This window comes from Tamandua tetradactyla, chromosome X, assembly GCF_023851605.1.
Source record: "Tamandua tetradactyla isolate mTamTet1 chromosome X, mTamTet1.pri, whole genome shotgun sequence".
Classification (NCBI taxonomy): domain Eukaryota; kingdom Metazoa; phylum Chordata; class Mammalia; order Pilosa; family Myrmecophagidae; genus Tamandua; species Tamandua tetradactyla.
The window spans coordinates 20,853,422-20,880,545 of NC_135353.1; the positions used below are offsets into that span (position 1 = coordinate 20,853,422).

The 27,124-nt window shown below is 39.5% G+C and overlaps 1 long non-coding RNA gene across 1 annotated transcript in view; it reads right to left on the reverse strand.

Moving 5' to 3' along the window:
- Positions 1-2,225: 2,225 nt before the first annotated feature.
- The window catches only part of LOC143670233 (uncharacterized), a 284,806-nt gene continuing 259,907 nt past the window's right edge, over positions 2,226-27,124 (reverse strand). Inside the window, exons 2-3 of the long non-coding RNA XR_013169301.1 lie at positions 9,330-9,463; positions 2,226-2,498 (exon numbers count right to left, since the gene is read on the reverse strand). This is a non-coding gene — a long non-coding RNA (uncharacterized LOC143670233). The remainder of the gene's footprint in view (positions 2,499-9,329; positions 9,464-27,124) is intronic.

Genomic DNA, 27,124 nt, shown 5'->3' on the forward strand with positions numbered 1-27,124 from the left:
TCCCAGTTTAAAGCTATTGAGAGTCCTCCTTTAAATTTTATTCCAATCCCCATCACCTGAAATGGGAAATTTTCGAACTGGTTTGCCCCAGCTTAAGTGATACAGAGGATGAGGTTTGCAGATACCACTATTGTGCCAAAGGAACTTGGCACAGAAGAGCCAACTAATGATACCTTCTTGAGTAAACCCAACCAAATGGCTTGGAGTTTAGTCATATTCTTGTCATCTTGTGGACATGTGTTGATACAGTTTGCCATGTATGCCATGTACATGTTTAATACAATCCATCCCATTTAGGCAGTCACAGTAAAATAATGTATTCTCGACAGTGACTCGGGTTGGGGTGTTGCATTTGCAAGCAAAACACACTCTACTTCCTCAATATTGGCTGCTTTAGTGGAGGCCCTTACAGCTGACAACACAACAGAGAACTTCATAAAGACTCATGATAGCTGTTATTTATTATGCAAATGTTGCCTGCCATGGCAACATTGCATCCAGGAGTTTGCTTTATTTGCACTAGAACATGGCCTGCATATTCAAATGAAGGCAGCCGGTACATTATGCCTACACATTACAAAGATTTTGTTTTCCTTGACACTTACAGGAGAACAAACTGCAATTAATATAGCCTGTTTAAGCAGACAGCACCCAATTAGTTATCATCCATTTTCAGATTGGGATGCTAGACAAAAAACATGGAGCTGGGCTCCTTATTCAAAAGGAAAAATACATCCAAACTACAGGTTTTCAAAGACACATTTAACTCACAATGGCAAGGATACTCACTTAGCCTTTAATGTGAAATGGAGTGTTAATTTTTCTCTGTCACCTCTTAATTGCTTCCTTATTATACCGTTCAAGCAGTTAATTGCTAGACTGAGTGAAAGAGTGTTTTCAGGGGAAAGGAAATGCCACAGCATGAAAGAAAAAAAAAATAGAAGCAGTTCACTAGCGTAATTGGGTCTGATAAAACATTAGCTATGGTATTCCTTTTAATGGTATCTACAAAAATTAATAGGCAATGCCAGATTGTTTGCGATTGGGAAAGTAGAGAAAGAATAAGTCAGTCAGCATGCCTGCAAGCGACTTGCATTGCCAGTCATTTACCAAACAAGTGGACTCTTCCATGCCATCCGCACTTGGCCCAGATGCGGGCTGCCTTCCCCATGTGCAGTACAGATGCAGGCATCTCTTCCATCAGCCCAGACATATTCCAAATGCAGAAGCTGGTTCCAGGAAGCCATGTGGACACTTTCGTGCTGCCTTCTCTGCGTTAACTCTTTACAGTATAACCAAAGGGAGGGAAAAGAAGAAAGCAGATGGGCACTTTGCTTCTCAGTGCTTTAGAGCTTCCCCTGCGATTCCCTTTGGCCCGCAGAGAAATTGACCCTTCCTTTCAGTACCATAAAAAAGTGGGAGTTTACACTGTCAAAGCTTGATTGTACTTCTTCAGCAAAGAAATGGATAGTCAGAATAAAAGGCAAGAATTACAGCCATTTATCTAAACAACAAAACATAGATCACTGGTTTTAATAAGGATGTTTGCATGCCAGTGTTAGAGAATTCATAATAAGTATTATTTTCTGCATCCTCTAATTTTATTAGAGCATACCAATTATTAATGAAGAACGACGGTAAAGAAAACACTTGCTTTAACAGTGAGGGTGGAAGAGAGATTTTCATTTGTACTGCATTTTAATTGTGATCTAAAGAAATAACTTTGTCATGTCTTAAATTTAACTTCCCAATGAAAAAATAGGAAAAAAAATGTAGGCCACTAACTGAATGGTGTTCATTAGTGTTTGTCCAATGATTAACTCAATAACATCACTCTAGCTGCTGTTTCGGTTTGCTTACTGTTTAAGTCAGCTGGTCTTCCCCTAGTTATGCCTGTAGGAAGACAGGTGTGGAAGATAGAGAAAGCGACCCCTTCTATGAGTGCAACAATAGTCTGAAACTTTTCCAAAGCTGCAGAAGTAGAGAAAACCCTTCAACCCTTTAGTGGGAAATGCTCAATCATAAGGTATTGAACAATTAAGCAAGTAAATTAAACATTCAATATGAAGCATGATATTACTTCACCTGCACGCTTCCATGTGTGGTAAAGGATTTACGGCAGGGATTCTTAACTTAGGATCCATTCCTGAAATCAGGGCTCATAAATGCCCTAAAATATGTAAAAATTCTATATTTATGTGAGTCTCTGTACATTTTTCTCAGAGCGAAGCCATAGCTTTTTTGTTCGTTTTCTATACTGCATAATATATTACCACAAATTATACACATTTATTATCTCCCATTTCTGGTGGGTCAAGATTCTGGACATTGCTTAGCAGGGTCCTCAGCAAGGCAACCATCAACGTGTCAGCCAGGACTCCATTCTCATCTTCACATTCACATTTGACTGGAAGAGTCTATCTCCAATTCCACTTTAGTTGCTAGCAGAATATATTTCCTTGTGGTTGTAGGACTCATGGCACCTTGCTTCTTCAAAGCTAGCAACAAGGAGAAGAAAAATCTAGAATGAGTCTACTAGCAAGGAAGAGTCTCATGTAAGGTAGTGTAATCATGCAAGTGACATCTCATTATCTTTGCAATATTCTATATTGGTTATAAGCAAGCCACAGGCTTTCCCATACTCAAAGCGGGGAGTATATAAGGGTGTGAACAACAGGACGTGGGGACCATGGGGGTCACCTAAATGTCTGTCCACTCTAGCCTTCATCAGATTTTCAAAGGGATCTATGATTTTTTTTTTAAGTTATAAACCACCGGTCTGGTCCACAGAATACAAATGTATTCATTATCTATTGCTGAGTAACAATTTACCCCAAAATTTAGGGGCTTAAAACAGCAACACTGATCTATTTTCTCTAATGGTTTCTGCAGGTCAGGAATTTAGTCAGGGTGGATGACTTGTCTCTGCTTCACTATTTCTGAAATCTCAGCTGGGAGACTCAAAGGCTGGGAGCTATAATTGTCTGAAGGCTCATTCACTTGCATGTCTGATGGTTGATGCTAGACATCCACTAAGGGACCTCAGTTCCTCTCCACAGGAGTTTCTCCACATGGTCACTGCATGGACTAGTTTGGGCCTTCTCACAGTGTGGTGGCTGAGCTCCACAGATGATCACCGCAAGAGAGAGACAGAGAGAGAGCAACAGCCAAGTGAATGCTACATCATTTTTTCTTACTTAGCCAAAATTCACATAATTTCATTTCTACTGTAGTCTATTGGTGGAGACACTTACAAAGGTTCATTCACTTGCAAGAGGAGAGAATATGAACTCCACCTTTTACAAGCTAGAGTGTCACATGGCAAAGAGCATTTCAGATGGGATAAATATGTTAGTGAGGCCATCATGAAAAATACAATCTGCCACAACAAATGAATGTAGGCCTTCAATAAATATTTATTGGGCTCCTACACCTTGCATAGATAGCTGATCTAGACTGTGAACAAATATTTATTGAGCTATCACATTTTCATGGGTCACTGATGCGTGGTGCTATATCTTTACTGCAGAATTACATTAGCCCAATTAAATTGTCCCTTGCGCCTTGCTGAACAAACCTATCCTAATGAAAATAGCCTCCTAAAAAACTGGAAATGTTATTACGATAAAGACATCCCACTATCTTAGATATAGATATATCCACTAAAGTTTCTTCTTCCATGTCTGAGATTTAAACCATCCTTAAGAAATTCAAACACTAAACAGAAACTCATGACTTGTAAATGAGACCCCAGTACCTCACAGAAACCTGTCCTTTCACAGGGCCTTTCACCTTTAACAGACATAGAATCTCCAATCTCATAAATGAATTCTCTTCATCTTACAGTAGAAATGCTCCATAAAGGGTTTCTCTGCATTTTGTAGACACATCAAACTAACAATTGTTTGATGCATTTACTCACTAATTTTTTCATGTGTTTATTCAACATGTGCTTATTAAATACCTACTATGTGCAAGGCACTGGGATTACAGTGATGAAAAGGCAGATCTTATGCCTGCTCTCCTCAGTCCAGTGAAGGAAAGTAAAAACTAAAGAAGCAATTAAAATACGCCATGATAAGTGCTTTGGTGAGGGAAATTCAGAGTCGTATGGACTTGTGGGTCAGAAAACACTTCCCAGGAGAGATGAAAGTTGCCTGCAAATCCAAACTGTAGGTTCTATGAAGATAAATACTCTCTATAGTAAAGTACAAGTCCTAAATAGGCACGTAATAAAGCCTTGGTTAGTAGGTTAAATTCTATCACTCTCTTTTTCTAAAACCTTCAATGGTGCCCAAATATATTAATAGGACATTTAGAGCTTTCTATGGCTTGGCATCACCATTCTTTTTCAGCCTCAGTCATCAATATACTCTTCCACCCACTCTGCACTCTCACCATTCCTAAAACCTGGCATACCCCTTTACACTGCTATTCCTTTGTTTGTGCTGTTCTTGTAACTGGAATGTCCTTCTTCCTTTTGTCTGTCTGCTCTATTTTACGAATTGCAAAAGGATTAGTTCAAATGTTATCTTCTACCTGAAGCCTTTCTTGACCAATCTCACCCAAGCTGGAGTTAATTGCATACTCTAAGGCACTTATCGCTTGTTTCACTTTGGCATTATAATTACTTCTATACATTTCTGCCTCGTCCTTATTAATTCATTCACTTGTCAACAGGCATTTGTTAAGCTTATGCTGCTATATATCCTAAGTACTATGGTAGGTGCTGGGGATACAATGTAGAAAAAAAATAGGTCCCTGCTCTTAGGAAACTATTCTACCACTCTTAATAATTGATCCAGTGTAGATGCCTAATGTGTGTAGAATGTATGAATGAATGAATGAACTTAAATGAGAATGAATGATTTAAATCTTATTTATATCTCCCTCTGTATATCACGGAAAGTCTGTGATTTGAATCTAATAATATATCTTACTTCTTGAATGGATTTATTGACCCAAATCCAAAGAGTCCAAGAGAGCTATGTTAGAGTGACTTATAGTTAATGTTTTAATGAAATATATATACTGTCCCATTATTATATGAGTAATTTCATTCACTCTAACAAGTTGTAGCTGTATGTGTGATGCCCGCACTACAGTTTTGCTAGACAAGCAGCACTGTTTGCTTGCATATCTTGAGAACATATTGGTGTAGGATGAGATTCCTGGATGGACTTTCCCTTGATTTTCTTCCCTTCAGCCATTAAGGCCATGGACCATTTGCCTTATTGTATATTTCATGTTTCATATGTTTTCATTTTTTAAACAAAGTTTTCCTATTATATGGCAGTACTGTGTTAGGCACAGCCTTAAGTAAACTGCCTCCAGAGATTGACTAGGAGAACAAAGAAATAAAGGTCACTCCCATGGAACTCACTGAGAAACAATAGAAATAGAAACAGTATTTTCTTCCCCACCAAAAAAAAAAAAAAAAAAAAAAAAACAATCAAAGAATCAGTCCTCATATCTTGATAAATAGTAAAAAAAGGCTTTTCCAATCCTCTCTAAGCCCTCTGCTGTATTGACTTTGGTCTATGACTGTGGTGTTTTGGACAAATGGGTCAACAGGATAAAAAAGTTAATAAGAAAACATGCAGGTCAAGATCACTCTGGAAAAAAAAGGATTCTTTTAATATGCCACACTGGTGTGTCTTACTGCCCACCCCCCACCCCCCAACCACCACCACTACCACACACTTATATCTTTGAATTTAACACCCTAAAAATGTTCCTTGTGCTTCCACTATCAAATAATACCTTTCCAATTGTCAGAGATTGAAGTCATTCAGCACTTCCCACACCAAAGGAAGTGTGACAATAGCACTAATGGATATCTCATTGTGTTAGGCAAGCACATTGCCCCAAAGCACACTATCATTACAGATCTCTTCCAAATCTCATCCTGACCCCTAATCAGGGTTTTTAAAATTAGCAATCCTTTTAAATACTTTATTTCTGATTATCATATCCAAACCAACCAGCTATTAGGGCCTGACACTTTATTCATTAGGAAAGGTGTTTTCTGAGCTGCTGTGCCAGGCCTTGATAATGTAGCTAGTCACCCATTCTAACACTTGTCCTTTCAGTTAGTGGGTTGATTGAGCCGTTAATACTGCTCTTTAAAAAGAGAATAATCAGTGATATTTACAGTGCCATTAGCTGGCAGGTTGGAGCCCTGCGGTGCATTCTGTGGGTTCTCGAAGCTTGCAAGAGTTTCTGGGTTTCTAAAGAATGTGTCCTTGCAGTAGTGTTGGTTTATTAAGCTAATTCATACTATCTGAACCATCTTCCTAGTGACTTATTTCTGCCTTCAACATGAAGATGGCAAGGTTAGTTGAATATAAAACCACCAAAAAAATCTGTGGCTGTGGAAGTTACTGTTTGAGAAGAAATTCTGGCTATTGGTTGTTAACCTACCCCTTGGAATGGAAAAAGGAAAATATAGGCCCAGGACTTCCTACTATACTTTCACTCTTCCAAAGAGGATCTCAATTATGACTCATTCTCAAACAACCACCGATGTGTTTGAATAGTTTGTCAAAGGGACTTGTTGTCCTATTGTTGAGATGCAGTTAAAGGCTGCCATTTTTTCACATGTATTCATCAATTAAAATTGGTGTGGCCAAGTGCTTGAATAATAGTGACAAAAATAGTAATAACACATGCTTAGAGCACACCGCGTGAGCAACATTTCATTTTGGGTGTCTAAGAGTTACTGTTCCACAAAAAACTCACACTTAGCACCTCCTTCTGCCTTCTCTTTGAAATCAGCTCACTGCATCATAGTAGTTAGAAATATGTCTTTCTCTACCATATAATTGTAAAGCCCCTTTGAGGCAGATGTCTTATTCATATCAGTGACCCCTCTCTGTGCCACAGCATCTAGTGTGGTGCACGGTGCATGGCAACTGCTCAATAAATAAGCTTATTTGTTTATTTCTAACATTAAGACATGGCAGCATGAACTACATGGGATAATAGAGATATGAGTAAAGACCCTGGGGGCCATGGAAGATGGAACAATGATCAAAAGACTTGATAATGAGAGTAACAACTGGAGAAAAGAAAAATCTCTTAAGAGGTTGAAAACAATGTGAAGGTAGGTAATAGAGAATTTTTGGTGAATTGAAAAGAATTAAAATCAGATGGTATGATTTTAAAATGAATTTATTGACTAGATTTGAATATCTTGTGCATTCCTTCATAGTTCATGATGGGCTACTTCCATCAGGGGATTAACTTTGGGCTATGTTTTGCAATGTTGATTATTGGTTTGCACTGAGACACATGGGCTCTTTTACCAGGAACTTCATTTGGCAAATGGCAAGCTGACAGTTTCGAGTTGGTTCATGGATCTGCAGCTATGAGAAATAGTACTCAATCTTCAATAAAAAGTAATAAAAGTATTACTCATACATTCCAAAATACTTCAACTCTGAAACCCACTTTGGATTCCAATTTATAAATGAAGAAAGGGAGTATAAATGAATAAAAGGTTTTTCTCTAGAACACTGACCATAGAGAGAAGGAAGAGGGAGACAATTTAAAAAGAAACATTCTAACTGTAGATAAACTGATATTCACTGTCCATCAAACCTTATCAGTACTTCCTAAAACTAATTACTGTTCCTTGTAATCCATGGTGTCACCTTCTCTCTTCAAACGTGACTTCTGACTGGTTTTTAAATGAGCTTCCTTTGTCACCATAACCTTAATAATTCCAATAACACAGGTTTGATCTGCATATGTAGGACTCTCCAATCAGTATATATACCCCAAAAGACAATGAGTTTGCTCTTAATGTAATATGCCATGAATTAATTCCTGTATTCTAATTATATCAGTATCCCCCACACTGTCCTACATTTGAAATAGAGAATGATATTTTATATAATCAGTAAAATTTGAGAGTAAAACTATATACTAAAAACAAACAAAAACTATATACTAAGGATGGTAGATAATTAAATTGAACGATCTGATGTTTGACTTCTACACAAATCTATTTTTATTAAGCTATGGGTCTATTCCTACTTCTCTGCTTTAAATTCTTCACCGATATCTGTCCTTTTTGTTAACTTCCCATTCTCTTCTGTCTAAGCATACAGACAATGTCCCATATAGCATTGAAATCAATTTAGCAGACAGTTCTTTTGTACAATTTTATAATCTGAGGCATTTGCATTTCTATATCTCCCTTTAATTCACAAAGAACAGTATATGTCCTCCAGAGGAGACTGACAAACAAAGCTACAGAAATATTAAAATCTACAACTTGAAAAAATGATTTAAAACATCCGTTTGTAAAAATATAAATGATCCTTTTTTGTTGCTATTTCTAAAGGTTTCATTTCAAAATTATGTAGAAGTCCTCATTAGGCCACAAAAGAGTCAAGAGAGACAATTTTCCTTGCCAGCCCATAAATTTATGCTGTTTCCCATAGAGCTGGAAATTACTGTTAACAATCTTCCTTTGAGATTCCATCTCTGTATACTTTAGTTGATGTCTGCTGTCACCAACTCAAATGTAGGTTGTTGTAGGAACCAACATAAGAGCAAACACAGACAAGTCATCTAAAAGAGGAGCTCTTTGATTTTTTTCACCTCTGTGAACCAAAATACATATTTTTCTATATGATAATTAGAACTATGTGACAATAAACATATTTCATATTTCAAAAGTTTCTGTTAATAGGCTTTCTTTTAATAATCTTTAACAAATTTCTAGAAGAACAGATGTCTGCACAGTCAACACAAATTACTAATCATGGTAAGAAACTTACAAAAGGCCAAACAAAGAAATAGGGGCAAATAGGGGAGTAGGGTAAATGGATAAAGGGTAGAATTCCAAGATCAACACTAGGAATTTATTGAATCTTTCTGTTAGTAATCTGGTAAGTATGTAGAGTAAAATTCCCAAGACTACTGATGATATGGTCCATTCATTAATTTACTCCTTAAAAATATCTAGTGCTTATTATATACCTCATCTAAATGTATATAAAAGAAAGACAACCCTTGCCCTCAAGGTGATCAGATTGAGTCAGGAGGATGGACACACAGATAAGCTAGGGCACTGACTATCATGATAAAGGGATATGTGGGGAAGTATGAGGGCACAGAGATGTGTCACCAGACCTTGCCTAGGGGAGTGAGGGTGGGCTCAGTCAAAGAAAAGGGATGAGATATGTTTCAGGAATGAGGGAAGAACTTATACAAAGGACCAGAGATACAAAAGCATGCTATATATAGGGACTTCCAAGTCATTCCTGAGCTAAAGGCTTTGACACGGCCCCCAACCTTACAGTGTTTCCAAGAATCACCTGGGAAGCTGCTTTAAAAATGTGGGTTGTGATGCAGGTGCTCCATGACCAGACTTTGAGAAAGTCAGCTGAAATGGCTTCATTCATAGACACAATTTTAGGTCAGTGACTCACTTCCAGATCCTTGAGTTCATCTGTTTGGGAAAAAAAAGTTTATTTATGATATAGAATGAAATGGCCCCAGAATGAAATAGTTTTATCAGGTTCATCAAATTAGCTCAATCAAATTAACAAATAAAATTGAAAAACATTTATTGAACATTGACTACATGTTAGGCATTGTGCAAGGTATGGGTAGGGATGGGGTAGGAGGAATTTGGAGCAATGAAATGGAGGCCCCATCCTCATGTTACTCAAGCAGAATAGTAGAGATGCTTGTGTAACCAACCCCCTTGTATCCATCAGGATACCATCACAGGATCCAATCACCAAATATTTGAAGATAGAGAATGTGGGATAAAGAATTTCTACCTAGGCATAAACTTGTTATGTAGGTGACTGAAAGGAGAAAAGGACAACTCTAAGATGTCAAAGATGTAGTAGCGGCAAGAAGCAGGTACTACTACTAGGTCTGGGGGGGGGGGGAACAGGGAAGAACTGGGAACCATTGAAATTTAGGACTCCTACAGAGTTGAATCTAAGACCTCTAAGGAGGAGGTGCTGCTCAGCTGAGACTGGTGCTTCTGAGCTTGGAGAAGGGGCTGGTCCTAATAGCTTTGTGGTTGAGGGTGGGTAGGGTAAAGTGGAGGTGGGATGGAGTATGATGAAGCTTGTTCCGTGGAGTGTTGAAAATTTTACGAACTGTATTTAACTGCTGTCACAGAAAGAATAGCAGCTGCCAGGGTGTAGAAGCAAGGCTGGAATGATGCTCACAGGATTAGCAAGCAAGCAGGAAGCCCACAAGGAACAAACAGAAAGGAGCAAGTCCTTTCTTCCTCCTCCAGCCTTGTAGCCTCCTTCTTGAGACCTCTATTGGCAGAGCCTAAAATGAGCTAGTTGGCAGAAAAGAAATGTGGCTTGCAGGGTCTCAGTCCCAGCACCACAGAAGAGAATACAGAAGGGTGAGTTTAGACCTGAGAGACATTAACTTAATTGGCACAACTCCCTGTAATGTAAGTAGGATGAAATAAGTAGACTTCTGTGCAAGTGCAAAGGAAGGAGAGATGAACTATTAAGTGAAAAGATCAGGAAGCTAAGGATGCATGGTTGTAGTATGCTATTAGCAAGTTGGAGAAATAGTTAAAAAGGGGAAGAGTATAGAAAAGGTGCTCAGTCGGTGAGTGGAAATACCTCAGAAGTTATGTTACATTTATGTAGTGCTCACTATGCGACTGGCAGTCTTTGGCACTTTCCAATACTTAATCCAATACATAATCTCATTTAATCCCCATGACATTCTCTGGGGGCAGTTATAACTAGCCCCATTTACAGGTGAGGAAAGAGTCCAGAGGGCCCTTCTGTCATTAATCATTTATTGACTATATTCTACAAAATAAGCATCTGGGAGTATAGCAGTGAACAAGACAGTTCTTGTTCCTGCCCTCCTGTAGCTTACATTCAAGAGGTTAGATAGCTTACTGAAAACAACATCGGCAGTTTGTGGCAGAACAGAGCCAGAAGCCAAATGGGTAAGTCTCTCCTACTATACTACACTACTTCCAATAAAACCACCCAGAAGTTATGAAACACTCTATAAAGTCATTGGCCCAATGCAATACTTCAGGCAGGTGAGATCATTGATATGTGTGCCACCACTAACAGAAACCATCTGTGCCGGTTTGAATCTGTGGTGGACTCCAGAAAAGCCATGTCCTTTAATCCTTATCCAATATTGCTGACTGCGAGCTTTTTGATGGCTCCCATGGAGATGTGACCCACCCAATTGTGGGTGTTGACTTTTGATTAGATGGCTTCCATGGAGTTGTGACTCCACCCATTCCAGGTGGGTCTTGATTGGTTTTCTGGAATCTTTCTTTAAAAGAAAAAGCATTTTGGAGAGAGTCCCTTTTCAGAGCAACAAAGCAGAGAGCCCACGCAGCCAGAGACCTTTGGAGATGAAGAAGGAAAACACCCCCAGGGGAGCTTCATGAAACAAAAAGCCTGGAGAGAAAGCCAGCAGACATCACTGTTCGCCATGTGCCTTTCCAGTTGAGAGAAGAAACTCTGAACTTCATGGGCCTTTCTTGAATGAAGGTAAACTCTTGTTGGTGCTTTAATTTGGACATTTTTATAGACTTGCCTGAATTGGGACATTTTCATGGCCTTAGAATTGTAAAATTGAAACTTAATAAATTCCCCCTTTTAAAAAGCCGTTCTGTTTCTAGCATATTGCATTCTGGCAGCTTGCAAACCAGAACACCATCCTCCTACCCCTTGGTCAGATCACAGAGTGTCTCTGCAGAGACAAGGCATAACTGAAAAAATACAAAGAAAGGCTATTGAATAGATGTAAAGACCAGCTATACACTTTGAAAAGCTGAAAGGGGATTTGATCAATTTGGTGACATTATGAACAGTGCAATAATATGAATGTCCGCGACTTCTCGCTCAGCGTCAAGCCCCCGGCCGGCGGGTGAGACAATGAGGAGAGACAAAGAGACGCAGACAAATCCGCGCTGGTGAGAAACACAGATCCAAGACACGTAGCAGTTGTGAGCACAGACCTTTACTGGAGTTAAGCTTGCATTCTCTGTTACAGGTTCCGCGCGGGCGAAATATCCCACGGGGGAGCGACCTCTATGCGGCCGTCAGGCACGGCTCCCTGTGGGTCGTCTCCACCCACCCCGTCCGGGTAACCTCTTATATACTGTGCCCAAACCCAATAGGTTAGTGCCACGTATACAGAGGTGATTGGAAGATAGGGTTGGTGGGCGTGTGCGTCATTTGCGGAAGCAGGATGTGAGCGCCATCTTGGCTCACTCGATGGGCGGGGGGAACTCTAGAGCAGGCTGCAGCGTGTCCACTAGGCCAAACCCGGAAAGCGGCTCTCTACATCTCCCCCTTTTTGTTTTTATAAGAGGCATGGTCCGTAGACCGTATTCTTGTACCCAGTGTCTCTATTGATGATGGTGCTCCCGTGGGCCTGAGTGGCTCACAACATAGTTTGGTGCTTTGGGGAGTCTGGACTAGGCTCGCGTCATCACACGACGGAGCCTCTGGCACCGACCAGAATGCTCACCTCATATAGAGACCGGAGAGTCCGTGAACTGGATACCACGTGACTCCTCCCTGCAGTGCTTCGCCTCGCAACTGGGTCAAGCGGGGATTATGAGAGCGACAGCCAGGGCATAGGAAACGCTGCGGAGGCCTCGGTGCAATGGCTAGAGCCAAGCCCAGTCTGGCCAGGACTGCGGCCGCAGCTCCACCGTCGAGGCGGCTAGGCGCGCAAAATTAACAGCCTCTGGTGCCTAGCTAAACACGGGTAGTGGCCAGGGAGCCTGCAACAAACCTTGCTGACAAGAGCTTTGCCCCAGGTGATTCAGACGGGCTATCTATCGAGGAGGGACGCACACCCACATTTGACTGGGAAGACATAGCTAACATGGTAGAAACACGTAGTTGCTGCTGTGTCTGGAACAAGCGTTCTAACAAACATTTAACAGTGACTAAGCCCACTAATAGTCCCACTGCCACGAGAATCCAAGTAGTCAAATTGGGCCAAGAGAACCATGAGGTGACTCGGTTCCACAGACTTTGTACAGTCTCGCCCAGTTTGGAAAGGTCGAAGGCAACGGGGGTTATTAAAACTGGTCCCCCTTCTAAACAATCGAAGGGTGACCGGCGCTTTCGTTGCTATCTCGTCAGTCGCCGCCGTCATCAGCAGAGTTGGAGGCCTGATCTGATGGTTCAGGTTGAAGGCTTGTTGGTTTTTTAGGCAACAGCTCCGTGGCCTCCTCGGGCGATGTCACGGTTCTCACCAGTCTTTCCGGAACCCACACTGGTTGACGTCCTGGCTCCTGGGGAAAAACACAAACAGAGCCTCTGGCCCAGCTGAGCACTGGGTCAGGGCCTTGCCATTGTCCTGACAGGACATCCTTCCAACGGACTAGACCTCTATGTGGAGGACTCGGAGTGGTGTGCTGTAGGGCAGGTGTCATTCCTAGTGAATTTTCATTTAAAAAATTGTACGTAAACAAGGCTATAAACAGTTGAGCCTTTGGGGACAGGCCGTGACCTATTCCCCCTTTCTGTTTCTTTAGTAAGTCTTTGATGTCTAAGATGAAAATAGACCAATGCTCTGGCAGAGCTGAGAGAAGGGGCAACCCCATCTGAACAGGTCCTAAGGACTCCATGCAATTATTAATGGCTCTTAAATCATGTAACAATCTCCATCTGCCTGATTTTTTCTTTATGACAAAAATAGGGGTGTTCCAAGGTGATGTAGAGGGAATGATGTGGCCCTTTTTTAACTGTATAGACACTAGAGTATGCAATGCTGACAGCTTTTCTTTTGGTAAGGGCCACTGAGGCACCCACACCGGGGTACTGGTCTTCCATTTTAGTTTTATAGGTGTGGGTGGGAATCTCCCCTCAGTGGCCCCTAGGAAAAACCCAGGCCTCGTCTGTCAGAATTGGAGACAGCTTGTATAGGCCTTGCGCGCCCGTGCAATGAGGCTCCTAAGCCTTTGCCGGGGACATATCCCATTCCTTTTAACAAGCGCTTAGAAGTTGGAGAGCAGCCACTGTAATTACCTAATTCGGCCACCAGAGGGAGCCCGTGGTGAGGGTTTTTGGCGAGATCACCAAAACCATTCACCGGAAGCCGCCGCGTCCCTGCAGCAGGCGCTGGCGGGGCGGAAGGCTGTGTGGGTGAGACAGGGGGCCTCCCCCAATCGATCAGCGGAGGCGCGTCTGCACCCTCGGTCTCATCACCATCTGACTCTGAGTCAGAGGTGTCTGAACTATCGCTTGACTCTGGCGGCTTGCCTTTACGGGAGCCGTCCGCAGACGAAACTGACTGAGTTTCTTGGAGCGCGTGCCGTGCCTGCAGCAGGGCGGAAGACGGACTGAGGCCTGAAGTAGACTCTGCCTCAGGGCAAGCACGGACGGTTTCCCAGATAGGGACCAGGATCGGGTCCATACAAAGGCCCGTCCGGCGCGCCCGTTCTATGTCATTACCAAGTTTCAGCCAAGAAGGCAAACTGAGGCTACCAGAATGGGCGAACCAAGGGGCAAAAGCAGCAATATCGTCAAGGAACCGCAGGAGGGAACTCTTCCTAACCGAGATACCCCACTGCTTCAAAAGGGTCTTTAAGGGAGCTAACAAAGGTGAACTTCCTGACTGCCCCATGCTTGCAGTCGGCACTGTACTTTAATCAATCGGGGAGCTCTCCCGATTCACTGGGGCTACCTGAACGCCCACAGCCCTTAACTCTCACGTAATAGGAAGCACTTACCTTCTCGCGGTGATCAAGCGCGGGAAGTCCGCTGCGAACTCAAGAAGCACGTCCTCACCAGCTCGGGGAAAGGCAGCAGAAGGGTTCCCCGTACGGGCCACCACTTGTCCGCGACTTCTCGCTCAGCGTCAAGCCCCCGGCCGGCGGGTGAGACAATGAGGAGAGACAAAGAGACGCAGACAAATCCGCGCTGGTGAGAAACACAGATCCAAGACACGTAGCAGTTGTGAGCACAGACCTTTACTGGAGTTAAGCTTGCATTCTCTGTTACAGGTTCCGCGCGGGCGAAATATCCCGCGGGGGAGCGACCTCTATGCGGCCGTCAGGCACGGCTCCCTGTGGGTCGTCTCCACCCACCCCGTCCGGGTAACCTCTTATATACTGTGCCCAAACCCAATAGGTTAGTGCCACGTATACAGAGGTGATTGGAAGATAGGGTTGGTGGGCGTGTGCGTCATTTGCGGAAGCAGGATGTGAGCGCCATCTTGGCTCACTCGATGGGCGGGGGGAACTCTAGAGCAGGCTGCAGCGTGTCCACTAGGCCAAACCCGGAAAGCGGCTCTCTACATATGAACATAAACTTCTCCAAAGCTGAGTGTTAGAGAACTAGGGAGGACTCTGAGATTTGAAAAAATCAAGTTTAGAATGCAAAGGGGGATGCACTACTTTACAAAATTGACAATATTCTGGAAACTACAACTACAAGAAAGTGGTATGGATTGAAAATAAAAATAGCTTCATACATAAAAATTGGCATCAATTCCTGGTTCAGAAAGTTATGATTGCTTACTTGAGGAAGGAAGGCAGGAATGTTTGGAAATCTTTTGTAACTTGGAGAACAATATCAGAGAAACACCTTTAGCCTAGCAACTATCTCTTATAACCTCTGTATAAGACCAGACACTGAATTTGACCCAGAGGATGCATTTTAATAGAATCATGGAATTCAATAATTGCAAGTGATATTAGAGAGGACCCTTCTCAATTCCCTTATTTTCACAGGCATGAAAGATGAGGCCCAGAGAGAAATGACTTATCCAAATTCACATAACTGGTTACTGTTATTAGCCAGATTATTGAATCTAGGGTGACCAACCTAGATTTGCCTAGAATAGTGGAGTTTCCTGGGAGGTAGAACTTCCAGGACAGTCTGGGGTAACTGGGATGACTGGTCACTCTAACTGTAGTACAGTAGAGTTCTCGTTTTGTGAAAGTAAGCTAAGAGAGCTGTTTTGTTGATTTTTTAAAAAATAACACTAGTTCTGTTTATAACTCTTCAGGGACGATGGTCAACTACAAATATTTGAAAACACAGGTCAAGATATGAAGATCTTGCTTCTTGTCTCAGAATGAAGGAGTAGCATATCAAGAACAGGAATCCCCTCTTCTGATGTCTCACCCAGAGCTTTATTGGCAGAACATGTTGCTACCATTGCTCAAGCAATATTCCTTTTACCTGGAATAATCTGAGCTGAATTTCACCCAGCCATGCAGGTCCCATGCTAGGTGGGGGAAGGGGTGGGAGGAAGCGATCCCTTCTTCACCAATTGGCCATTTACATCTGCAGTCTCTTGTTCTGCACACATTAACACTACCATTAAATAACTTCACAGAACACGTCACCAGAATTAAAAGAGAATCAACTAAATTGAAATTTACATTACTGAGCATCCAAATGAACATTTTCCTTTTTATTTCTACTAAAAATCCCTCTTCCTGATTTACATTATTGCCGTCAATAATAAACCTTTTCTTGACTAAGTACAGTTATCACAGACTTCCTGAATAACTTCCATTAGTTACTCTAAAAACATCAGAAAATTTACCACTTAACTAAAGATCATTGCTATATGCAAAGCTTCAATATCTTCTATTAAAAGTGTCAAGAAGGTACTGACTTCCATTGCTTGAGGATTAATGGTGGGTTTGCTTTAGGTTCTCTCACAGAACCTTAGTTTTAGTATATTTTCAAGTTGAGCAGTTCTCAAGAGTTAAATTGGATAGCCATTGGACAGTTTATGCTTTGGAGGGTAATCGAGTAACTTCGTACAATATGTTTTCAGCAGAGTTCACAGCACAGCCTGAAATGTCAATGCTGAGTCAGGTAAATCAATGCCAGTAGAATTGGTTTAAGTTAGAAAATATTCTGAAATTCACAAAAACAATAGCTAGCATGTAACATGCAAGGTGCTTTAGATACACCCAGGCAGTTTAATTAAGAAGAGTTATTAGGAAAACAAACAATCATTTGAATCTTAATAACATGTCACCAATTAGAGGCACCAATAATACTTTTCTGGGTTTGCACCTTCTCTATTTTCTTTCTAAGTGCTCTTCTAGAAATTCATCCCAATGTCTTAGGCAACTGCCCACTTAAAATTGGTCATATTCTTCCTCAAAACATTCTTATGAGGTGTTAACTTGATTTTGACGAAGAGGGAACAGATAAAAAGCAAGTAGGTGATTTCTTCCTCCCATTCCTTCACACAACGTGCAGTCATTAGGTGCTTACTGTATCCCATTCCAGGTTAGTCACCAGTGTGATAATTGCTATGATAATGTTACGCACAAGGCCTATCATTTCACACAAACTATTTTCTTCCAATCTGATTTAGCTACTTGCCATGCAACCAAATATAAGAAATGTTTTAAGCCAAATTTAAAATACTTTAATACGTAGGCCTGAATAAGGACATCTTTAAGTAGTACCTTACAAGCAACCTGGAGAAGAGATAATATAATCAGGTGAGTCTGGAAAAATCAGCTGAAAGAAAGGCAAGTAAGGAATCCACACTGAGTCTTTCTTCCAGTAGATTTAGTAATTTTAACTTTTCGCACATATTCTCCAGGAGGACTGTTTTCTTTTTTTATTTCTTTTACTCTTGAAAGTCTTTCTAGTTTTTCTACGTCCATATTTTATGTGAAGACTTACATACTAAACGCCTGAGTGGATCTAATAAAGCTCCTATTGATGTAGAATATGGGTCAGAAGAATTATATCCTGGCCTTCAGAGCCCTGTTCACAAAACCCAGGCTCATACCAACTCTTTAAACAATGGCCCTGTCTTGTTTCCATTTATTCAAGGTGTGATTCAGAGTGATGGTTTCACCAGCCATTCCTCAGCAGGTATTCATGTGTTTTGGATTTGGGGAGCACATGGATTGCCCAGCACTGTCCCTGTTAAACATCAAATGTCAGCCTCTCTTTGACAGACCATTTTTCTAATTGGTCAAGGTCACCTTCGATTCTGCTCTTGACTAGCAAGGAATTTTTAGCTTTTATTTCCCCACCTCCAGCCTCATATCCCAATGTGGTGTCTTCCACAAATGTAATAAGAATTCTCTTATTTCTCTTATTCCAGAGTTTGCAGGAAAAATGTCAAAATCCCCAGGACAAACCTATGTGGCCTTGTAATATGTTGTTCAGGTTCCTCCCAAAGTATTGTTTAGTGTCCTTGAAGTAAAATTCATGTAATAGTGCAGCCCAGACATGATATCCCTAGCTCATTAATGGAAATGTCTTGCAGATCCATAAAACATCAGTGAAGTCCAGGTGCATCCTTCATGGATTGCTCCCCTCTTGATTCAAGACTGTAACTCTGTCACAGAAGGAAATTAAATTGGTTTAACAAGAATTGCTCATCATAAAGACAGCGCCTTGGAACTTTTGTTTGCAAACGGCTTGTTTGATTTTTTTCTATCTTCATATCTATTAAAGTGAAAAAAGTCAGTATGAGGAATAATTTCTAACTGTTAGAGCCTATCAGAGAAGGAATGGGCTGCTTTGAGGAGGTGGTAAAGATTAGATCACTGGAAATGATGGTCAAATAGAACATTAACAGACATTAGACCTGGTAACTTTCAATGTGAAGGTGCTATGATTCTACTATTGTTTTATATTTTTGAGTAATGTGATTTTGCTTCATTTAAATTTCAATGAAAAGGTTTTCTTTTCAATTTCTTCTTTTCAAAATCTTTCTCAGACTTCTATAAGATAGTGACTAATTTTTCTCTTTTTCTACATTCCACACCACAAAAAGTACATCATAAGATTAAAAGAGGTTACTGATTGACTAAAAACATGGTCATTTAGCTTTAGTTTGTCAGTAAAGTGGAGAAAAGGGAGCAATGCTTTCTTTCCCTTATCTAATTCTTCTAGATTGGATAAGTTGAGGTAGTGGTGGCTGATCTATAAATGCAAAGTTCTAGAGATTCACTATTTATAAATGATTGGTGACATCTCTGAGATGCCACATAGTTCCTTCCTGGAAAGGCGCAGGACACTTTCCCACCTAAAGCACTACCCGGTACTAGAAATTACTGATATTAGTCAACAAGACATACTCAGAAAATGCCAAAGAAAGTAAAAAGAAACAAGTTACAAACCTAATACAAGCCATATTTTGTCAAGTTATATACTTTTCATAGCTATGAGCTCAAGATAAAACTGTTCCAAACTTCCTTTCTTCCTTATGACAGCCTTAGGACAAATCTGACACCCCGTGATAAGTACACTCAGCTGAACCCTCTGACTGTATCAATATATAGTGAATTAACATTTCTACATGTGTGAAGCTGCACAATGGAATCATTGTTAATCTCCTCTTCTTTATACACTGAAATACATTTAGAATTAATTCTTTGGAAATGAATGAATGGAATAAAAATGAAGAAAATATGAGCACTGCACTGGAACTAGCTTTTGTTCAATACTTATGACTTACAACTAAAAATATCAAGGAAGCCCCAGATTGAGGGACTGTGCTCCTGTCGTCTGAGCTGAGAAGAGAAGACTGTATGTATTAGGACCACATACATAATTCGTTAGTAATGTCTACATCATGAAAAATACTTTATTTCTTTATTTAAATAACCTACCATGTAATAAAACCCCCAATTAATTGAGAAGCTAATATAAATGTTGTGCCAGAATCAGCTAAGTGTGGGGGAAAAACTTTAAACGTAAGGATAACAAACTACTCTCTCCCAAAATATATTTGACTCTCATGTATTTCAATATAAAGGTGAGGTTGTGCATAATAACATTTGCCCAAAAGAAGTAATGTATTTTTCTGCACCTTAGACAAGAAAGGAAAAGGAAGAAGTCGTGATACACCATGTCCCTGGGAGGCCTACCACCCAGGGATGTCTTTCTAGCTGCTTGAAATCTTGAAGTTTTAACTTACTTGTTATTCAGAAATGATAGGGTGAGGAAAAGGGGAAAGGAACAATGGGAAATAACATGCATAGAGAGACAGCTCTAATCTTCCTCTCTTTTAGAGGAAGGAAAGAAGTTTGGGGGTAAATGAGAATTTTATTTTCATGGATCAATTAAATTATTTATGCACATTTTCCATCACATGCTAATTTTATGTTTTGGTTGAGTTCACCATTCCCCAATGTGATCTCACAGCAGACCCTGAAACAAAGACTCCAATGCAAATAATTTGTTGGGAGGTGATCTCCCTAAGTACTGATAGGGGAGTGGATGCATAAGAAACTGAAAGAAAGGAAGTCAATAAAGTTTGTGTTATCAAGTCAGTTACCACTGTGGGCAAGTGGAGCTCAGGCCTTCTAAGGAACTCTTGTAGACAGTGAAGAATACTCCTCAGAACTACCCGCAATTGAGGAACAAAGAAGCTTGTAGTATTGGTTGAAGGCTATTTCCGGAGGATTTAAGTCTTTAGCACCTTTGACCTGTGCTGCTGACAAGCTGAGGCTGTTCCCTTATGGAAATGAATGATAATTAGATATGGGCAAGGTACTGTCATTGATTCTGGCATAAGACACATCTTGTAATTTCACCTAAAGTCGATAAACTCAAATTAGGGAGGGCTATATTAATTAAATGGTGCATTATTTGTATAAAGAAATTGAGTATTTTTCACAATGTTGACAATAGTAAGGTATGAAATATTCACTATAATTTATTAATTGGTATGGTTAAATATATTGTAGATACTGTGAAATCACTTGTTCAACATTTAAGAGCCAATTAGTTTGTGTCAGAACCTGCACTAGATCTTAAATCTAATGATTCCTTGGTCAACGGCAGGGTAAATCAAGAGCCCTGATGCAATTATCCTAGAGCATGGAATTCTTCCCAGATACTAATTGCCAAACCAAGGCCTTCCTTCATCTAAGACACTAATCATAGCCTAATTTCTGGATCTCGAACAGCCCAGCCCTATATTAAACCTTTCCTACCCCCTTCATTGACCTCAAGATATAATCCACCCTCACCTGCCCTCCACTAAAAGGAAATTTTGTGAATTGAATCCTTCAGAATCTCTCGTTTGTTGTCTTCTGTGGTCTCAACTGGTAAAATAATAGCTAAAATGTATTGAGCATTTACCATAGAAGCACTGTTTAAAGCACTCTATATGTATTTACTCATTTAATTCTCACAATAGCACCATAAGGATGGTACTGTTATAGGTCTCACTTATTGATGGACAATGAGGCACAGGGGGGTTGAGTAACCAGTGCATGATCACCCAGCTAGTAGCAGAGCTAGGATTTGAAGCCAAGCAATCTGACCGCAGAACATGTCTTAAGTTTTAAACTGTTGGAAATGGTGCTATTCTATTTCCAGCTTCTTTATTGATAGTAATTTAATTTTAAACCTAAATTTTAGCATACATTAAAATCAAAATATAAAAAATCCCTGGTGATTATGGAGGGGATTGGACTGAATTAATCAAAAGGTTGAATTTCAGGACATTAATTATTGTATTGTTTTATACAGAATAGGTTTAGCTCTTTCTATAGTTCTTTGAATTAGATAAAATGAAATCAGCTAATAAGTAGAAATTCTTAAGAGACTGACTTTACAGAGCATTTAAGAATGATTTATGCTCACTTACACTTATGTACCTATCTATATTCATGGCCATTATATCCACTGGTGAAAAAGATTTCTCAGATACCATAGGCAACAAAATATGGGTACTAGGTGACCCATTGTGTGGCAAGAAGAGGGTTTCATAGTAGTAGAAACTCCTGCTTTTTGCTGGGCCATGCATTATAAGGAAAACCTAAGCCTCTGTATTTAGCCAAGTTCCCCTCTAAGCCCCAGAGTCAGGCAGGCAAATGCCAGTAGCAGTCCTGACCAATCCAAACAGAGGATACATTCCTAGGTCACAGGCTAAGCTCAACTTTCCTCCATTTCTCCTCTATAAGAAAGAACTCTGGGAACCAACATGAGTAGGTTCAAATCCTGGTTTCACTCCTCACTGTTTTCCTATCCTTAAAATTGGGCTAATGATAAGACTGTTTCCATGGAGTTGTTGTGAAGATTAAGTGACCTATTATGGATAATTTGAGAAGTACATGACACATGGCATTGCTGATAAATGGTGATGTTTAATTGTACTTATTATGTAACTGTGACACAGTGGTAAATGTGTTCTGAAATCAGAACTGTCAGGGATGGAATCATGACTCTGCGACTTACTTGCTATGTTAGGCAAGTTACTTAATCTCACCAAACCTCAGTTTCCTCACCTCAAAGATAGGTTTTATAAAAGTTATTGTAAAAATGTAATATTATTATTATAAAATAAGAAGTGGAAGAAGAAAACATAGGTGACATGATGAATATAATAACTGGCACCATGTACAAATATCCCCAAATTTTAGTTTTTTGTTCCCTTTAACATAGCAACTAATTTTGGCCATCTACCCCAATCCCCCACATTCCTAATTCAATGAAAGTGATACACACATCTGGGGCATGACCAGGATTGATTTGGAGAATTTTTGAGAGTGTGTGTCCTATACGCATTTCCAAATGTACTAAGAAGTTACTTAACCATCCTGTGCCTCAGTTTTCTCAGCTGTAAAATGGAGATAAAAAGCAGTATCTTGGTGGATGTGGAATGAATTCATCAACATGGCAAGATAAGACATCCCCTGAAAAAACCTCCCCAGAGATTTAGCAAATAAAAGGAAAAATGTCACTTGCTTAGGAGTCTGGAGGATGACTGGAGAAAGACTCCACAAGTGCTGAATCAAAGAAAAAGAAAAATATCAGGTAGGCAATGTCCATCCCAGACCCACTTCATTCCCAGTCCCATTCCCCTTCCCCTCACTGTTCCCACACAGCCTGGGAGCTGTTCAGAGACAGCGGCCTGTGTCCCTCCCACCATGGACAGAGACTATAGAGTTACTACAGTGAGTTAGAACCCCATGCATATCCAGGCACAGGGACCTAAATTCACAGAGACCCAGGGCAGAACACAAGCCATAGAAGAGTGCTGCATACAAAACGGCCCCTGGGGTGAGGGGGAAGACAGACTATAGTAGAACTGCTGGCACAAACTGTTGTGCCCTCACTCAATGCAGTTTCTGTTGGCTGGAACACCTAAATCTATAATGAACTTTTCTGGAGTGATCTTCCTTTCTGGATTGACCCCATCTGTCTCCCCATGATGGGATACTCTAAAAGAAAAGAAACCAGAGGCAGAAAAGCCACACAGAAGAAAAGAAACTGAACTTCTGGATGATAGGACAGATTCCAGAACTGAAAAGTAGAAGGAAAACAGGGCACTGAGTGAAGGAGAGAATTAAAATAAATCATAGGGAATTGGGAGAAAATTCTGCACAAGAGAAGCAGAACAGATCAAATTTCTCAAAGAAAGAACAGAGCAAAGGATGCTTTCTCCTGGATATGAAACACTTACACAATCATGACAATCTTAAAAATTGCACCACTTATCCAGGGCAAGAATCAGATGAAGAATTGAGACAATCTGAACAGTTAAACCCTGGCTATTCAAAAAGTCTAGAAGAAGTTGAACCAAGTGTCAAAGAAGAGCCTTAATACAAAGCCAATAAACAATAAAACTCTTGACAAGAGGGAGAAATGGACCATTAGAGTTAACTCATCAAGGTAATCAGATGCCTGGACATCAGGAAAAAATTGCAACTCATAGTAAGAAAAACGAAGATATGACTCTGCCAAGGGAATAAATTAAACTTTCAGAGGAGACACAGCCATTGGATCAATTAATTAAAGATGTCCAAACAAATCTCCTAAATCAATTCAAGAAAATTAAGGAAAATATGGATAAAGAGAAAAAGCATCTTAAGAACACAATGCAGAATCATAAGGTAGAATTTAAAAGTATAAAAATATATATAACAAAAATTATGGGGATGAAAATCACAATAGTGCAGATTAAAAATATACTAGAGGCATATAACAATAGATTTGAACTGGGAGAAGAAATAATCAGTGACTTAGAAGATGGGGAAATCAAAATCATACAGTCAAAAGAACAAGTAGAGAAAAGAACAAAAACATTGAGCAATGTCTCAGGGACTTGAGTGACAGAATGAAGTACAAAAATATTTGTGTCATGGATGTCCCAGGAGGAGAGAAGGGAAAAGAGGCAGAAAGAATATTTGAGAAAATAATAGTAAAAACTTTGCCAACTCTTATGAAAGACATGAATATACGTGTCCAGGAAGTGTAGTGTACTCAAATAAAATAAATCCTAATACCTCTTCAGGACATATACTAATCAGAATGTTAAATGGCAAAGAAAAAGAAAGAATACTAAAAACAGCAAGAGAAAAGCAATTCATCGCATACACCGGAACTGCAATAAAACTAAATGCTGAAATCTCATCAGAAACCATGGAGCAAGAAGGCAATGGTGTGATATATTTAAGGTACTGAAAGAGAAAAATTGCCATATAAGAATTCTTTATATGGAAAAAAATCCTCCAAAAACAAGGGAGAGCTTAAAATATTCACAGATAAACAAAAATTGAAAGAATCTGTCAACAAGAGACCTGCCCTACAATAAATATGAAAGGGAGTTCTTCAGGTAGAGAGGAAAAGCCAGGAAAGAGAGGCCTGGATTAGAGTGTAGAAATGAAGATTATCAGTAAGGGTAACTAAAAGGATGAAAGGAGAGACAAAAGTAGGATATGACATATAAAAAGCAAAGGATAAATTGGCTGAAGTAAGTACTGTCATTACACTTATAACATTGAATGCTAATGGATTAATAAATTCCCTAATCAAAAAACATAGATTGGCGGAATGGAGGAAAAAGTATGATCCATCTATATGCTGTCTAAAAGGGACTCACCTTAAAGCCAAGAAAGCAAATATATTGAAAGTGAAAGGTTGTAAAAATATATTACACACACACGCACAAAAGATATTCCACACAAATAGAGCTGGAGTAGCTATAATAATACCAGAGAAAATAGACGTTAAATGCAAAAATGTTGTGAGATGAAGAAAGAGACTATATATTAACAAAAGGGACAATCCACCAAGAAGAAACAAGACTGACTGAGTCTAGCCAAAAACTAAAGGACAAATACTGTATGGTCCCACTGATGTGAACCGACATTCGAGAATAAACTTGGAAAATGTCGCTGGTAACAGAGTCCAGCAGGAGTTAGAAACAGGGTAAGATAATGGGTAATTGGAGCTGAAGGGATACAGACTGTGCAACAGGACTAGATACAAAAACTCAAAAATGGACATCACAATAATACCTAATTGTAAAGTAATCATGTTAAAACACTGAATGAAGCTGCATCTGAGCTATAGGTTTTTTTTTTGTCTGTCTGTTTGTTTGTCTTTTTTTCTTTTTCCTTTTTTTTTACTATTATTATTTTTTTCTCTATATCAACATTCTATATCTTTTTCTGTTGTTTTGCTAGTTCTTTTCCTAAATCGATGCAAATGTACTAAGAAATGATGATCATGCATCTATGTGATGATGTTAAGAATTACTGATCGCATATGTAGAATGGAATGAGTTCTAAATGTTGTGTTAATTTCTTTTTTCTTTAATTAATAAAAAAAAAGTCAATTAGACATAAAAAAAAGAGAAAAGATTGAGGTTTCATGGCCAGATGAAGCAGGCACAATAGATCAAATGGTCCATCCCAGGACCCAATCTTTATAAAAACCTAATGGGAAAAAATAAGTGTTGCAAAACCCAAAGCAAAAGAACGCTGTTAAACACATGAGAACAGAGACATCTGCCATTGTATTGGCCAAAAATCAGTAACAGAAACAGACATTTCAAAAGTAATCCTAAAGATCCTTAAAAACGATGCCGTGTTTCTCATCCTTTTGTTCTTGGCACTCTGGGTGAGTCTTTTAAGATGGACAACCACGCTTTAAAGAGCAGACTCCACAGAATTGCCCATTTTATTCTTTTTGCTGTCACCAATACTGTAAAAAAAAAAAAAAAACGCTATACTAAAAGAAAATATTCTTGCATGATCCCACATTTATCATATTTGAAAATTGTTTCAGCTTTTCAATTAGTCATTTTGTAGAACTATATGGCTTTGTGGAGTAAGACAGCACTATGGATGCTATTAGAATTGTGATTATTTCTAACATCATTTACTATTTACAAATCAGGGTCCTTTAAGATGACTTTTCCATTTACACATATCTTGTTAGTTTAATTATTATCAAAACCCAAGAAGTGCACTGCCTTAGCATGACTATTTTTTATTTAAAACATTTTATTTACCAATAGTAAAAATCAGAATTACAATCAAATTCATTTTTTCCCCAAAATATAAGTATGCAGCAATCCCACATAGTCATATATACTATTGTGAGAGCATTCTTTGCAGGTTCTGCTAGCAGGATTTTGCACAGTGCTGGAATAAGAATCATCATTATTTTCAGTACAACTCCATGTCACAGGCCTGCTATTGAAAAATACCTTCAGCTCTTCATGAGTGATGTTTTAAAAGACAAAAGGATGCTTTGCTGGGAAATGATAAATATATACTTAAAAACAAATTCGGTCTTAATATATTCAACAGCCTATTCCTACTATCCTAGGTAATGTTGTAATATAAAGTCGCACGGTCCCCTTCTGAGAAAACAGAAAAAAAAAGAAGAAACAAGAACCATAAGTACTTATGCACCTAACCATGGTGCCCCAAAACACATGAGGCAAACACCAGCAAATACCGTACATCCCTACGGTAGTTGTTGGAGATATCAAATACACCACTCCTATCAATAAGTAGAACATCTAACAGAATATCAAAAGGAAACAGCGAACTTGAATACTATGATAAATTAACTAGACCTAGCACATATACAGAACATTGAACTTCAAAGCAGCAGGTTGTATATTCTTTTCAAGTGCTCATGGATAATTTTCTTGGATAGACAATATGTTGACTAATAAACAAGTCTCAATAAATTTAAAAAGATTGAAATTCTCCAAAGCACTTTCTCTGACCATAATGGAATGCAGTGGAAATAAAAAACAGGTGGAGACTTGGAAAGTTCACAACTATGTGGAATGTAAATAACACACTCTTAATCAGTGGGTTAAAGAAGAAATTGTAAGAGAAATCAGTAGTTATCTCAAGACAGAAGAAAATGAGAAC